Genomic DNA, 15,549 nt, shown 5'->3' with positions numbered 1-15,549 from the left:
CCACCTCGCACGTAGCAGCCGACGGCCCCGTTGGAGGCTGCGGTCTCACACACAGAAAAAGGTTAACCTGGCCCCAGCTTTTCCATATTGAAAGAAGATAGCCTTTTTCAGCAGAAATTGAGACCCTGAGCCCGTGATCTGTTGTATTTTGATCGGAGCCTAAGTAGCTGTGTCCCAAAGCAGTATCTTTTCAACATATTTGGTGATTCAGTGAAAAAATACTATTTCTCTTTTGCTGAAAGCAGATGCATTTCATGCTTCCACTGAATCAACAAGTAAGCGTTCTTTTGGAAAATAATAAAAACCGGTTTTGATGAAAGCCCGTTAAACCAGCCCGTTTGCAGCACCCACGGCGCGCTCTCATTCTCCACGCTCAGCGGCACCGCTCGGGTCACGTTTTTTTTTTCAGCGCTCCTATTACTTCCCCCTCCCCCCCGAGGATGGGGCTGGGAAGGATTCAGCCTTCAGCGCACCGCAAATCCTGCCCTTTCGGTAAAGTGTAATAAACTCCTTCCCCGACACGTAGGAAAATGTTTTAAGGCAAGACTTTATAGAGAACATCAATCACTTCCGAGGTGATGGAATTGCTGCAGAATTATAAGCAAGTCTGAAGTGTCTGCAGAGGACTCTAAACACTGTCTTCTATTTATTCTCCGTGTCCTTTGTAAATGTAAACTTCGGTGGAGTCTAGAGGCCCTTCCGTCTCCGCGGCTTGTCAGTCCCGCACCTTTCACCACCGCTAAAATCACAATTAAAGAAAAGGGGGATTAGAAAAACAAACACAGCGCTCGCGCTCTCGACTGATGGCTGCGGACTGTGGTGCCGTCACCTGCCGCCTCCCTGCCGGGGCCGGATCCTGCCAGGACCTGGATCCTGCCGGGAGCCCGGATCCCACCGCCAGGAGCCCAGATCCTGGCTGGGCTCTCGCGTGCCGCCCGCGGCCGGGTGCCCTCCACCCTCACCCCACGAACCCTCCCGTCCCCCGGAGCGGAGAGGGGCAGCGGGGAAGAAGAGAGCCGATCCGCGTCCTGGAGAAACCTCCCTTCCCGGGACTCTGCTGCGGGCCAAGCGCACACGTCCCCCGCGCGCGCGCGCGTCCTTATCGCCCACCGACGCTAGACTATGGCGAGGAACGGCCAACGGAGCGCTGCTGAGTAAACACGGATTATGGCTTCGAAAGGCTCCGAGAAGATCAAGCAGAGGACAGCGCGCTGACAGCGGGATGAGATTGGGTGTGGGAGAGGTGTCCCAGCTGGACTGCTGCAGAAAGGGCCGAGCACCAGGGCAGAGAGCGACCTCGGGGAGAAAGGAGGAGAAAAAAGAGAAGAGAAGAGAAGAGAAGAGAAGAGAAGAGAAGAGAAGAGAAGAGAAGAGAAGAGAAGAGAAGAGAAGAGAAGAGAAGAGAGAAGAGAGGAGAAGAGAGGAGAGAGAAGAGAAGAGAAGAGAAGAGAAGAGAAGAGAAGAGAAAGAAGAAGAAGAGAAGAAAAGAGAAGAGAAGAAGAAGAAGAAGAAGAGGAGGAGAGGAGAGGAGAAAGCAAAGAGAAAAGAAGAGAAAAGCTTTTTAAAGTTTTGAAGGGAATCTCTATTAAAAACATCTCTCCTTGTACAAAATACCTGGAAAAAAATTCTTTTGTACATTGAAATGTCCCACAGCTGCTTTAACGCAAAAAGTCTGCTTTGAGAAATACCTTGCAGGAAGGAGGCGAGCCGCCCCAGAGCGCGGCCGGGCCGGGAGCCAGGGCGCTCGGCCGGAGGCGCAGCGGGACGGGCTGCGGCGCCTGGTCCCTCCCGCTGCCGAGGCCGTGTGGATGGTACAGGGGACGCGTACATGGAAATGAAGCGCGGGACTCCTTGCCATCGGCACTGTGAAACGCTCTGGCGGACACAGGCAGCCTCTTCAGCGGGCACCGGTGCGCGCGGTCCGCGCTGCGCAACCTTTCTGCCCAGCGCCGAGCGGCGGAAAATTCCTGCTTCGCCTGACAGCACAGACCAAACACTCGTCAGCCTCGGATGTGGCTGGGGATGATCCCACCTCCTCCTCGTCCCGCCGCCCGCCCGCCCGCCCGCCCGGCGCAGGACCGGGTGCGGTTGCCGGCAGATAGCGCTGCGAGTGCATCGCTGGGCCGGCGGGGCGAAATGGAGGTCCTGCGGCCCCCGGAGCATCCGGCCCGGCCGGTGCCGAGGGCACCCATCCTTCCCCCTCCTCTCCTGCCCGGCCCCGGCCCGGCCGCCATCCCCGGCGTATGGCACGGCCCTTCTCTGCGGGTGGCCGTCCCAGCGTCGGCATGCTGTTAGCAGCGGGACCAGCGTGCCACAAGGCAAACGCTCCTCCTGCGCCGCTCTGCTCTGCTCTTGGGACAGCACAAATGGTTCCGGGATGCTGGGGCGGCTCCCTGCCTGCACCAGGACACAAAGCTCCAGGAAGGAGCACGGCCCTTCCGCCGCAGGAGCTCTCGTACGCGCGGCCCGCGGATCGTTCCCCCGGGGCTGGGAAGCCAAACTCCTCCCAGACGCGGGAGTTTCTCCCGGCATGGGTCGCTCTCGGGAATTACCAGATAAGCCACGTGCTCAGTTAGGCGGGCGTTCGCACTGGCGCTGCAGGGAAGCCGGGGGCTTGCCCGGTGCGGGGCGGAGGAGCGACCCAGAGATTACTCCAGGATGAGCTCTTGACGCCGTGTGTTCCGGAAAGCAACCTGCTCCAAGCGCGTCGTCTCCGCAGGCGACGGTGCTTCGCCCACGAAGCTGCTGCATGGCTCTAGAAGCCGAGCTGGGGGCAGCGGGAGCCGGGGGCCGGTGCTTGAGCACCTACAAGCTCCCCAGCCGCAATGTGCAAACGTGAGAGCGATAACCAGGAACCCAGGGTGCCGGGAAAGGAAGCGTCTACACGCGCCTGACGGCTCTTTACTGCTCCCTTGGTCCTCATAATATCTCCTGCAATAAAGCTGCGCGCGCTTTTGCTAACCGTGACTGGTGAAGGCCAACGAGTTATTTTAATGATGCAGCAGCTTGCTGAGAAAACACCATTTCCAGCGCCATCCGGCCCTCCCAGCCTGCTGCAAGAGGGAAGCCCAAGCGCAGGGCACGGCCACGCAGTGCGGCGGTGCGAGCCCCGAAGCGGCAACGGGCCGCAGGCCGCTTGGCCTCGCCGTCCTCGCTGCACGGCAGCGGTGCACGCAGCCCACCTGGCGCCAGGACCGCCGGGAGCCGCCGCTCGGCTCGCTCCTCCTCCGGGGAGACCCGCAGAGCCTGGAAAGGCTCCTCCGAGCGAGAGCCTGGGAGCCGGCGAGGCTTCCTGCCTCGGAGGCCCGTGACGACACCGAGCAAGCCGCTCGCTCGCCGGGCTGCAGCCATGCAACATATGGGACCTGTTAGCTAGAAGCATATAAAATTCAAAGCTGTATTAGTCATCGGCTCCGTCACGTTCATTCCGCCGTCGGTAGACACCACTTTTGCAGAAGCGACCGACAACTGCTTGCGTTTCTACTGTCAGCTCCAATAAACAACCGTGTTTAATACTGTGGGGGGAGAGGGGGCTCGGAAACTCTATCCAAAAATAACAAGTTTTAAGCACGATATTCTTGCCAGCCTAATGGCTCAGTCTCTCCCCCAGTCTGCTGGAGGGAAGCAGGGTCTAAAAGCCGAGGTGACCTGTCGCGCATAAATCACTGTCCCCCGTGCGCTGCCCCGCCGCCTCCCCGCGTGAGCCCGCCGCGCCGCCGCGCATTTCTCAGCCTGCCGGACCCCGAATCATGCGCCACCGACATGCTCCGGGCGGCATCTCCAAAATGCTCCGGGGACAAATTGGTTGCTGGCTGATTTGCAAAACATTTGGGCAAAATTACGAGGAGGTGCCTTTGGTGGGGAGCCAAGGACTGGATCGCGCCGGAGGACACGCTCGCTGGGGTCGCTCGGGTTTCCCGTTCTCCATCACGCGCTCAGGCCCTCGCACGAGGCGCTGGCGTCTGGGTGCCACCGCGGGAGAAGCACCAGCCGCAGCCGCCAGCGAACATGTCATAACTCCCAGGCCTCATAAAGGGCTTAAGTACTTTGGAGCTGTTGGATAAACACAACTGCGCTGAGCGCACGAAGTGGCTTGGCAGCGACCGGCCTTCGAGGCATCTCACCGGCTTTACAACCCCCTCCCGCGCGTCGGGATTGACCTCGCCATCAGGAAGGATCTCGAGCCACACTCCCACCACGACAGCGTTGTCCGTCTGCCCGCAGCACTGCGGCCGACCCGCTGCAGCGCTTCCAGGAACGCTGCCGGCGTGGCCAGGCAGGATTCAATCAATTTAGGGGGGAATTAGACATCAAAAAGAAGGCAGGCAGGGAACGTGGGAAGCCCCCACCATCTGCTCAGCACAGCCCCGGTTCCAAGCGCCTTGGCGCTGCCGGGAGATCAAAGCCGCGGCTGATGGCACTGATTAGCACCTTCCTGCCCGGCAGCCCCAGCCGCCGTCCCGCGCGTTTCATCTCCCGCACAGCAGAGCAAAGGTGTGAGCAGGGGCGCAGGGACGAGCCGGGGAGCCGCAGGGAGGGTGGACCCTGGCGAAGGCGGTGATGGGAGTGCAGACCCCGCGGCGAAGGGGCTAGGGCAGCTGCAGGGACGGGCAGCGCGGGACGCCGGAGCTGCCTCCCACCCTGCAGCCTGCAGCGCGCGGAGGACTTCGCCTCCCTGCCGCCATCGCTCGCAGACGGCCCAGACAGACCCCCAGCCCGCTCTCGCAGCGCCCTTCCCATCAGCAAGAGCAAAAGCTTGCAGAGAAGAAAGCCGGGGCAGGCCTGTCGTCTGCGTCCCTCCTCCCGGATTTCCTTCTGGTTTCCATTAAGACAGCCGCCCGGCTGCTGAGGCGCGGGGGAGATGCTCGTGCCTCGCTTCCAGCTCCGCGCGGGAAACGCTTGCTTCTACCGTAAAACACAAGCGCTTCGGGAAGCAAAAGCGGCTTTTGGGGTAGCAGCTCCTACCCAGATGTCACCACCTCAGCGCTGAGATGGTCCCTCCTGCCGCCAGCCCGCGCGGGGCCGCCTGCTCCGAGCGGGTCTGTGCCGGAGCGCGCTTCGCCAGCTCCGCTCCGCCGGCAGCCCGGCTACGCTGCACCGACGCTTTCCGCTGCCCGGGCAGCAGGGAGGTTTCATCCCTGCAGGGGAAAAGGAAAGGAAAGGGCTCGAGTGGAGCGTTTCCCTAAACACGAGCTCCTTGCTCGTCTCTCTGCCCCTGCCTCCCAAGACACGTGCATCCATACAGCGCCAGCATTGGGACACGCAGCATTGCATCGATCCCACAAACTTATAATCTGCTAAGCGAGGCGCTACCGAAACGAGCAGCCTGGAAAACGCCACTCGGTACCCTCAGGGCTAAGAAAACTGCATTTGGAGCAGAGGTGCATTTGCGTTGCAGATGTCATTTCTGCCTCGGCAGCATTCTGCAAAAACAGATGGGGAAGCCAAAACACAGCCCAGCCCTGGGGAGAGATGCAATGAAGGTAAGGCAGGAGGTACAGCGAAAGCAAGGTAGGGGACCAGGGACCGTGCCCCAAAACCCCACGAGCAACTTCAAACCAGGTGCCCCTTTCCTGCTGCAATTCATGTTTTGATTTTTCACATTTGAGGCAGCCCCAGCAAAACTATTACTGTATTTCCTGGACCAGTAATGGATCTGGTCCCAGATCAGTAATAGATGATAACAAAATGGAAGGGTTTTGCATGGGTGTCTCAGGATAGCACATTCCCATAGCATCTTCCCTAGGACATCAGCTCCGGATGGGCAGCACTGCTAGTAACACTATATGCATTATCCTTGTCTCTCATATATTGCTCTTTCATATTTCTTTCTTTTGTGGGTGCCTTTAGTCTTCTCTTCAAGCAAAAGAAAAAAAATTGAACGACCCCCAGCGTGCTTCCTCGCTGGCTGCTCCCTGGCGCAGCAGCAGCGCAGTCGTCTCTTCGTCCCGCCGGGGAGAGCGAGCAGAGCAGCGCCAGGGCTTTTCTGCACCTCCCCGCGCAGTAATCGAACCAGACTGGCCGAGGTTGGAGAGGAGCAACGTGCGGTTTGGAACCGGCAAATCCCCAGCCCTCACCAGGCTCGCACTCCGCAGACCCAAACTGGAAGAGACAAGAAGAAATAAACAGGAGGCAGAGAGCCGGCACGGGGGGGTCTCGTCCCGCTGAGCCTCGGGGCATAAACCAGCCCAGAGCGGAGGGTCAGATACAGGCGATTGTGGGATCTCGCCGGGAGGAACCCGTAAAGTTCGGGGCATCAGTCCATCATCAACAACGGTGCCAAAGCCCTGCAGGAGACCCCAGATTAAAAAAGAAAAAAAAAAAAAAAAAGACTCAAGGCTTTTCATGCTCGGTTAGTTAAATAAAAGAAGTTTCGCAGGACTCTTTCTCCATTACATTTTGTAGGTGATGATATACAAAATTCTGCACCGTTAGAGGGTTGGGCAGCTGCTGCTGGAAAACCTGAATTAGGGAGAGATATGTCACCCCAAATTTATTGTATTTACTTTCCCCAGTGTTTTCAGAATTTTTTACCCTTCAATAGTTTATATTATACACATTTATCAGCTTCCCTTCAGGCTTTTAACCCCAGATTCACTGTCTTAGGTTATAGCAGGGGGTGACGAAACGGGTATTCTTTGGGCTTAACGCTGGCATCTGCTCAGAGGCAGCTTGTGGCCTAAATTTAAATAATCAAAGGGGCAAAACAAACATGAAACAAGGGCTGCTGCCCACTGTGAAATCTTCCGTACCTCCGGAATCGTGGGTTTTCCACAGATCTCCGATGCCGGGACTTCACAGCTGCTGAGAGAGGCGCTCACACAATGTCTTATTACTCCCGTAATTACCACTGCGATGTTTTTATATTCTGGCAGTATCTTCCCCTCCTCCTTATTCATTAGCATGGGGAATTTTTTTTGCTGGGAAGAGATGGGTTAAAACATATTTTGTCCAAACAACTTTGCAACTCAAATGGTCAGTTTTGTAAAGATCATATTTTTAGAGTGCATTTACTGTCCTCCAAGAAAACAAGCCAGCCACCGGTGAAATAAATCCTATGAAGTTACGTCCTGCCTGTAAGAAGCCAGCAGCGATACAAGCGTGAAACTCCCTGAGATAAGGGGAAATCACAGAAGTGAAGCAGGGGACGTGGCAGTAAACAGCATTTAAAGCCTAGCAAATCTATGGATAAGAAGCCAAATTAACCCCCCGGCTGTGAAACTATCGAACACCACAGCCCCGAAGGCGGACGACGGCATCAAAGCCGGGATTTCTTGCAGCGCTCGCAGGGGCTCACCAAGCCCCCGCCGGGGCTTCGCCGGACGTGGCCGCTGCAGCATCCGGGGGACACCGGGAAAGTTCAAAAGAGCCCACACATTCTTGCGCTTTTATAGGGGCATTAAGCCATTTCCAGGCTTTTTAGGAGCCGGCTCCACAAAGGGAAGGGAGCCGGGGCGGAGGCGGGGAGGCTCCGCGCTGCCCACCGAGAGGGTGAAGGTGCCGGAGATGAGCACGACGAAGCCGCGGACGGCCTACGCCTGGGGGGACCCGGAGAAATCGCCCTGGAAATGGGATAACGCGCGCTCCCGCTGGCAGGATTAGCCATGCAGCAGGACAGCTGAACCAGACGCTCAGCCGTTAATGGGATTACGCACGGGGGAACTCCAGCGAAAACGCAGACGCGCTGGTCTGCGAGGCGGCCGGGGTGGCTCGGCTCGGCTCCGTCTCCGTCTCCGTCTCCGCTCCCCACCACCTCCCACCGCTCGCAGGGCATCCCCGCGGGTCCCCGGGCCGCATTTCGTGGAAACGTCCTGATAAACTGACGCCCGGTGCGCCGGAGATGGGTTCGACTGCCCGCTCGGCACGGGGGACCCGGCTCTCCGTAATGTGTCACCAAAGGGGAGCAGGAGGCGAGCGGGGCGCCGGAGCTGGTCCTCCCGTCTCCTGCTCCAAGCAGCGCGCGCTGCCTTTACCCCGTGCACAACACCAAGACGCTGCTAAAACTCTTGTGAGCCACAGGCAGGTGACAGAAGTGACACCACGAAGCATCGGTGGGGTTCCCTGTCCCTTGGAAAGTGCCTGCGGGACCGGTCCGCGTTTCTCATGGTGCATGCGCTGCAAAATGCTGGGCAGCGGGAGATGGCACAGTGAAAGAACAAACACACGGAAGAGGAGCCAGCAAGTCTTTTCCACCTCACGGTTTGATTTGATACCCCTGGAGTCAAAGGGAATCTTTCAATCTACTCTAGTAACTCTGGATTAAACCCTCAATTTCCATGGAAACACAAAACCTTCAGGTGTCCAACATAAAGGTCTCCTCTACATTCCTCCGGAGAGCCTGGAAGCTTCCTAGATCACATTCCTCACATATGAGGATTAACTGAATAATCAGGTCAAATGCAAATCATCAACACAGCTCACGGAGATGCTACTTTCCATTACATCGTCATTTCCCTGAACAGGGGATTTGCACTAGACCAGGCATTTTCAAAGCACAGGGAAGCAGCAAGCAGAACAGTGCTGTACAATTCCCTCATTAACATCAATTTTCACCTGCCTAGAAAATCTATAATAACTAAAACTACTTAACGTTCTGGTTCTTGACTTATCCGCACCCAGTTTATAGCAGTGAATAGCTCTGTCCTTGGCATCCCGGGCGAGAGCGCAGCGTGTTGCCCTGCCTCCCTGCTGGATCGGAGGGGCTGCCAGCTGCAAAGCTGATCCAGTTTAGCTGGAGTTCATTATCCGACAGAGCATGACTCTGGGACAATTGCAGACATAATCCAGCTTCCTCCTGCCTTGCGAGATATATTGACCAAAGGCAAGAAAACAGAGCATTAATAGCTCTCTGCTGCGCAGCCGAATCTGAGCAGCAGGAATTAGATACTTTGGGCTATTTCTAATTAATTTTATGACACCTGACACCAGGAGCCAGGGCACAAGGGAAACACCAAACTTCACAGCATCAGAAGGCGGCAGGAGCTGGTAATGCCAGCTCCGAATCTTTGAGCTTGAGGCCAATCCACATTACCCAGGGGTAAACGCAGTCACGCTCGCGCCAGTGGAGAGCTGTCCCCAGTGAAACCTGTGGAACGAGACTGGCCAGAACTGGGTATAAACAAGAGGAGAAAGAGGTCCCTGTTCCACTTTCCCCAGAAAATGTTGCTCTTTTCAGCAACAAAGAGATATTCATTAATTAAGATTCACAACTGTCATGCTAGGAAGGTTTTAGTACAGATGTTTTTTTAATGAATATATGCATGTGTATGTGCACACACACTTTACCAGGTCTCACCAACATAACGATCGTAGCAGTTCTCTCTACACACAACAACCATTTCCACTGTCCATCGGAAGGGGCCCGCAACAGTTCAGAAGGGAAGTAAAGGAGAAGGCTGTCTGCCATCGAGACGGCGGGGAGGGAGGGTGCAAGCCCGAGCTGGAGAGCAGTCAGGCCTCCCGCGGTCTCGTCTGAGGACCGACCGAGAGCTGCGGTTTCGCGGCTCAGAGCAGCCCGGACCCTGGCCTCTCTCTAGCTCACTACCTACCATTGCGGAGCAGCTCTCCGGGTAGGTCCTGTCCACTCCAGAGGGGTCTCAGCCAGGAGACAGCCTGGGACAGCCGCACTGGACACTTTGGAAAAGGAGAAGGAGGATCAAGAAACATCACAGTGGGGCATGCTGGACCTGCCAGCGCTGCTCAGCAGAGGGTTAGAGACGGCAGGGTCAAAGGAGGACTCCAAGCAGGAGGACATGCCGTGCTCGGGACACCAGCGAGCAGCTACCGAGGGGCGTCCGACCCTCTGCTCCCCGGGAAGCAGCACGCACACCCACGGGTGCCTGCGCACCGGTACCTGCGCGGGGCTGGCCGGCTGGTTACCCGCCCCGTCCCTCCCCGCAGAGGCGCATCACGGCCACGGCCGGCGGGCTTGCCTCCTCGCTCCGGGGAGGGAGCCGGCGCGGCACCCACGCGCATCTAACGGGCCGGCCGGGCGCCTTCCCAGCACAGGCTCCCCAAAGCCACCAGAGATGCCACCTGCCCTCCTCCGGACGGGCCTTGGTTGCCCCAGGCGCATCCCGAATCTCAGGTGAGAACATTTCTTCCCTCCACACGGAGGCCGAGCAGTCGCCGTCTCCGTCCTGGCAGACGCATCCCGCTCGGCAGGCGCGAGGGCTTTGTAATAATCCGTTATCTGATCTGGACTTCTCTGGCCTTTCGTTTCAGGCGGACAGTCCTTCAGGCCCATTCAGGGACTATGACTCACTGAAGAAGCACTTAAAATCCATCCTTGATGATAAGGTTAAAACTATGCGCAGTGCATTTCCTGCCCTAGTTTGGTGTTATGCTTGGGCTGTCTGTACTTCCTTGCTTATTCCACCTTCTCTTTTTTGTTCCAAATTCCCCACAATGCTGAACTACGAAACTGCGAGCAGTTCAGTGGAAATTCGTTGGGACTCGGCAAACTACACCAGGGCTACAAGGAAGAGCACACAGCCGGCTCCCTCTGCTCCGAGGGAAAAGGAAGTTCTGTGCAGATTCACACCGGGCAGCCCACGATGCAAGAAATTGCTTGTTTCAAAAGGCAGAACAAAACATTGGGAACTTTGATGACGAAAGCCAGCTGCAATGCTGCCACCAGCCCAAGACAAAAACTTCCACGTTCATATCTGAGGAGCCTGAGAGAAGCCCTCCAAGGATGGATTCAGTTTGGGAGAATATGGACGGCTTGCTCACACAGCCCCTTTCTTCCACGCTTGCAGCAGAATGGAGTCATAAACCGAAAGAAAAGGTAATTTACACCCACTTAAGTCTGCACTGGCCAAGCTGAGTAAACCAGCCCTGGTGAAAATGAGAATCTGGTCCCTTAGAGTAAGACAAGACTCATTTTGAAAATTGTGCATGCCTTTGGGTAACCAGACCCGGCGGGTTTGTCGCCTACGCCAGTGCTAATTTGGAGGCACATCCATGTTTTGAGAGTCCCAGGAGTAAGTGAGCACAGAGTCCTCGTTAATGACAGAAGTAGTAAATGAATTATCACTGTCATGCAAGTCTGCAGTACATTCATCGCTCTGCAGTATCCCCCTCTGCTATTGACTGTATAAGATAAGAAGTTTGCGTTACATTAGTGAAATGATTATTCTTAATACTTGGGCATCAATCATATTCCTGAGGAAAAGGAAACATAAAACCTTACTCGCATCAACAGTGACAATCCATCTCCCTAGATACGAGGAAACTAATTAAGCCTGCTCTTTCCAGCCAAAGCCAGGCCGGTATGTTTGTACAAGTGCTACAGTCAAAGTATGTGCAGGATTTGGCCCTATTTCCCCATTTTTATTAATCACAGGAAAAAATCTCCATTTAGAGACAATGCTAGAGATATACCTGATAGTTTCTTCCCTTGGCCACGTACCACTTGGCAACAGAGATGAAATTCTGGCTTTGCAAAACATTTCAAAACTTGTTTCTGTTCCAATTCAGAATCACCCACCCCAAAGATTTCCAGGTTATCTGTAAAGAAAACCTAGAAGAATGGATGGCTTGAAATGCTTCTACTGATAAACTCTAATTATATTATTTTAACTGCAATTTTGTTTTGCATTATAATGTGGAATAAAAAGACGTTAGCAACCAAAGAACAAAAAGTCACTGGAAATGGAAAAGATTGTTTTGAAAATGAAGAAATGGAACATTTCTGTGCCCTCAGGACCACTCTCCCTTTTCCTCGGGTGCTTGATAGAGTTTCACAAAACATTTCACGTTTGAGGTGCTGCAATTTGGGGGCAGCAGAACTGTCCCTTCTGCCTGGGACAGCCAAAAAGGGCCGTGAAGCAGAAAAACCGCAAGGAAGGTGGTACCGTGCCAGCCTGCACGGGCTGCGCTCCGGCCGGGCAGGAGCAGAAACTCCAGGCAAACCTGCTCAGTCCTGGGTGAGGAATAACGCGAGGAGCAAAGAAAACAGCTAGAAATAAAGATCCTCTTATGCTGTGCCCAGTGGGGCCAAAGCAGGAGGCAGCATCCCTTCGGACTGCTCTCCCGCCCGGCAGCACCGGCCCCGGGAAAGCCGCGGGCTCGCTCCCCGGCGCCCTGGCCGAGCGGGACGGGCATGCCGTGAGCAACGCGCTCGTCGCTGCAAAAACCCCAGCTCAAACACTTGCCTCGTTATAAATAAAGCAGCCACTGACCTCGGAGATTAATCAGTGGGCTGGTGTCTCTGCGTGATGTCACCCCCTGTTTTTCCACAGGCCTGTCAAATTTCAGCCCCGTCTGATGTGCCGATGACAGACGGGGCTCGCGCCTGCCAGACAGCACCGGGGCGGCTGCGGTCTGTGGGAGGGGAGAAGCCCCAGCGCGGAGGGCTGCAGGATTTATGGCCGGTTCTCCTCGCAGCGGACGCTCCTTCGCTCTCCGCCTCGCGCAGAATACACAGATGCCTCTGGAAGATGACGGAAACCGGGGCTGCTTGGCGCAGCTGCGGTATTTTTAGGCGTATTGCGCCATTTCTGGCCTTTGGTGACTTTTATGACTAATGCAGCTGGATTTGCAGCAATTAATCTGAACCTGGCCGCTGGGGCGCGCGGAGCCTTGCGCGCGGCGGCCCGGTGAGGACGGCGGCGGAGGGGAGCTGCTGGGGCGCCCGCGGTGCAGCGCGGCGCAGCGGGAGCCGGGGCCGGGGCCGGGCAGCTCCTGCCGCTGCAGCGCTCGAGGCGCAGGATTAAGAGCTTGCGCCAGGCCACAGTGTCACACCCCAAAACGAGTCCTCAGCAAATACCGTGTTTATAAGGGGGCTTTGCTGCAGCGGAAAATAGGTTTCGCATGAGGTCAAGAGGTTTCAGCAGGCCGGACGCAGAGGGTTATTCCAGGACGGCGCTGCTCCCTTTGGGCTCCCAGGCGGCTGCGGTTATGTAAGGCTCCGAGTTATTCCTGCGGCCGCCGCGCTAAAGGTTAGCTCTCAGGCTGTGCCCAACAAGGGCATTTTGGAGGTGCCGCGATCCCTGCCCAGTCTCCGCGAGCTCTGGAAGGGGCTCAGACGCCTGGCGCAGCACCAGCACCTGTGCCCGCACGATCAAAGCAGGAATCTAGTGCCTTGGGGCCAGGAGACAGCTGGGCAGAGCGACCGCTGCGCTCGCCACCGCGAGAGCGAGCACAGCCCAGGGGCTCAGCCCAGCCGCCCTCACCGACCGCGTCGCCTTCGCCTCTGCAAAAGGATGGGGAGACTTCTGCAGGGCAGCCGCAGATCAGGCACGGGCTCCGGGCTTGCAAACCCTGCTCTGGCCTGTGCTCTGGGGCATGCTGCGCGCTGGGCACCACCTAACAGGCCGTTCGCCAAGAAGAGGCGATGCCCAAGCGCCTCCTCGCCCGTGCGCTTCCTCACGCTGCTTTCCACCCCGTGGCCGAGGAGAACAGTGAAGCCGTCCCGTCGCCCACTGCCGCAGCGCTGCGTGCGGGAGCCGCTTGATCCGGGCCGGTGTAAGGTGTTATTACCCGAAGCCCTGGCGTGAGCAGCCGCTCACCTCCAACACCCAGGCAAGGGGAGCCTCCAGAGGGACCGACCTGCTAAGAAAATAGAGAGCTCGTCGCTTTGAAGTTAATGAATCGTGAAAGCCTTTGAAAGCAGAGCCTTGTTTATTTACTCACTGCAGCTCATGTGGATAAGGCGCACGCACATTCTGAGCAGACTGCTAATTTGAACGGAAGATCAAATGTGAGTCTCCCGGACGGCCGAGCCGCAGCAGTCAGAAGGGCAAGGGCTGCCCTGGCCTCCTCGAGCACCGCTGCGAGTCACTACTAGCAAATCCTGGCAGTTAAAGAACAGCCTGATACAAACCCAGGACTTTCTGGGGCTGTCAATCAGATCTTGTTGGCCAGATTTTTGAGGAAAGCATCAAAATAAGGAACGAGTTGACAGAGAAATTCAATACCCTGGATGTAAAGGTCTGTGAAGCCAAGCCCAAATGTACCGCTTCTGCTCCTAAATTCAGCTGTGCGCCCCTCCACAGATGCCCACCACCCTCACCTCCCGCAAACCCGGCACTGGAGCCTGCACCTCCTGCCTCTTCGCACTCATCCTGGAGCTGGTTACAGCGGCGTTCTCCTCCCCAGCACCGCGTCCACACACCAAAATGAACCCACCGGAGAACACAGCACTTGTCACCACTTTTCTTCCCTCTCCTCTAAGAACAGGATACGGAGGACTCAGTCTCCTACTTTTGAATGAAAAACAATCCAGGAACAGAGAAAATTCCATGAAATGGCAGTAACAAGTAACAGAACCACGTTGCTTTGCTACGAGAGCAGAGACTGGGACCGGGACGGCCCCACTGGGCAGACATGAATGGTGCGTCCTGCTGCAGGCCTGTCTTTGCCAGAAGGCAGAAGCATCGGCGATCGCAGCACGCCACCTGGCATGATGAGGCTCCGAAACAAATTCACAGCCCTCAACAATAGTCTATAAATATCGGGCTTTTCAGTGCAATAGCTTTATAAATAAGCTGCAATACAGCGTCCCATTTAGGCTCTCAGACAAAAGGACAGCACCCTACCAGCACTTGCTTTCTGTCACTGCAGTTCCCAGAAGCATAATTGGATTAAAACCGAGCGTGAGTTTCGTCTCGGTTTCTCTCAGGCCAGGCAAGTTACTATCTGATCTCTAACAGGAATTGGAAGGAAAGAGAGCAGAGGGTCACTGGGCAGAGGGAGGGCTGAGGGCTGAGGCTTGGCAATGCTAAAAGGACTTCAGTGCATATTGAGGTTTGCAGTAAATAATTAGGCATATTTGGAAGTGCCAGAAATGAGAAGTAACCCATTTCAGACTAATACCTGCTTGCCACCAGGGCTGGAGAAAAACTGGCCAGCCAGGGACCACAAGGACAAGACAGGGAGCTCCCAGATAAGGTTGGTCTTCACAAGCTGCCGGACAACAACCTTCCTGCAGTGAAGGAAGAAGCATTAGAGCCAAGGGCAGCCGCTCTTCCAGCCCTCCCTGTCCTGCAGTCAAAGGTGGCGGAAACGGTGCAGGAGATGGGAGACAACCCTCCCACGTGGTCAACAACGGGCCGAGACCAGAGGACTCTTCTGCAGGGCTAAGTGCACACAGACACATAAAACTAGCAAAGAGGGGTGCAGGTGGGCAACAGTCAGTGCCCAGACACAGACTCTCCTCCGAAGAGGAAAGCAGTGGCCCTCATTGGAAAAACCACGTGTTGAGATGCTTCAGGGAGCAAGTTTCCAAAGGACGACTCCGTGTCTTTCACATCCCTCCAGACCTCTGAGCTCGCAGTCCCGCTTCCCTGTGGAACTGCAGGGTCCGAACCCTGACACCCGCCGTGCGATCCCCCTCGGCCGACCGGCAGCCGGGGATCACAGACGGCGCGAGGTGCCCTGGAAGCCGAAATGCCGGAGAGCAGCCAGCACCGTCTGCTCCCTGCACGCGCAGGAGCTGCAGGGCCCGGGCCAAGGCGGGCTGCAGCGAGGGACGGGGGGAGGCGAGGAAGCAGCGCAGCGCAGCGCCGCGACGCCCCGGCCGAGTCGGCCCGACGAGCCGGGGCC

The 15,549-nt window shown here is 56.5% G+C and overlaps 1 long non-coding RNA gene across 1 annotated transcript; it reads right to left on the bottom strand.

The window, feature by feature from the left end:
• Nucleotides 1-531: 531 nt before the first annotated feature.
• On the bottom strand, nt 532-1,739 carry LOC112971616. The gene is made up of 2 exons (XR_003255421.1): nt 1,689-1,739; nt 532-739 (listed from the first exon to the last, which is right to left on the bottom strand). It is a non-coding gene; the product is annotated as an uncharacterized LOC112971616 (long non-coding RNA).
• Between the last annotated feature and the right edge of the window lie 13,810 nt (nt 1,740-15,549).

The sequence above is a fragment of the Apteryx rowi genome, unplaced genomic scaffold (assembly GCF_003343035.1).
Source record: "Apteryx rowi isolate R43461 unplaced genomic scaffold, aptRow1 scaffold_45, whole genome shotgun sequence".
NCBI lineage: Eukaryota > Metazoa > Chordata > Aves > Apterygiformes > Apterygidae > Apteryx > Apteryx rowi.
This window is presented reverse-complemented; position numbering and strand designations above follow the sequence as displayed.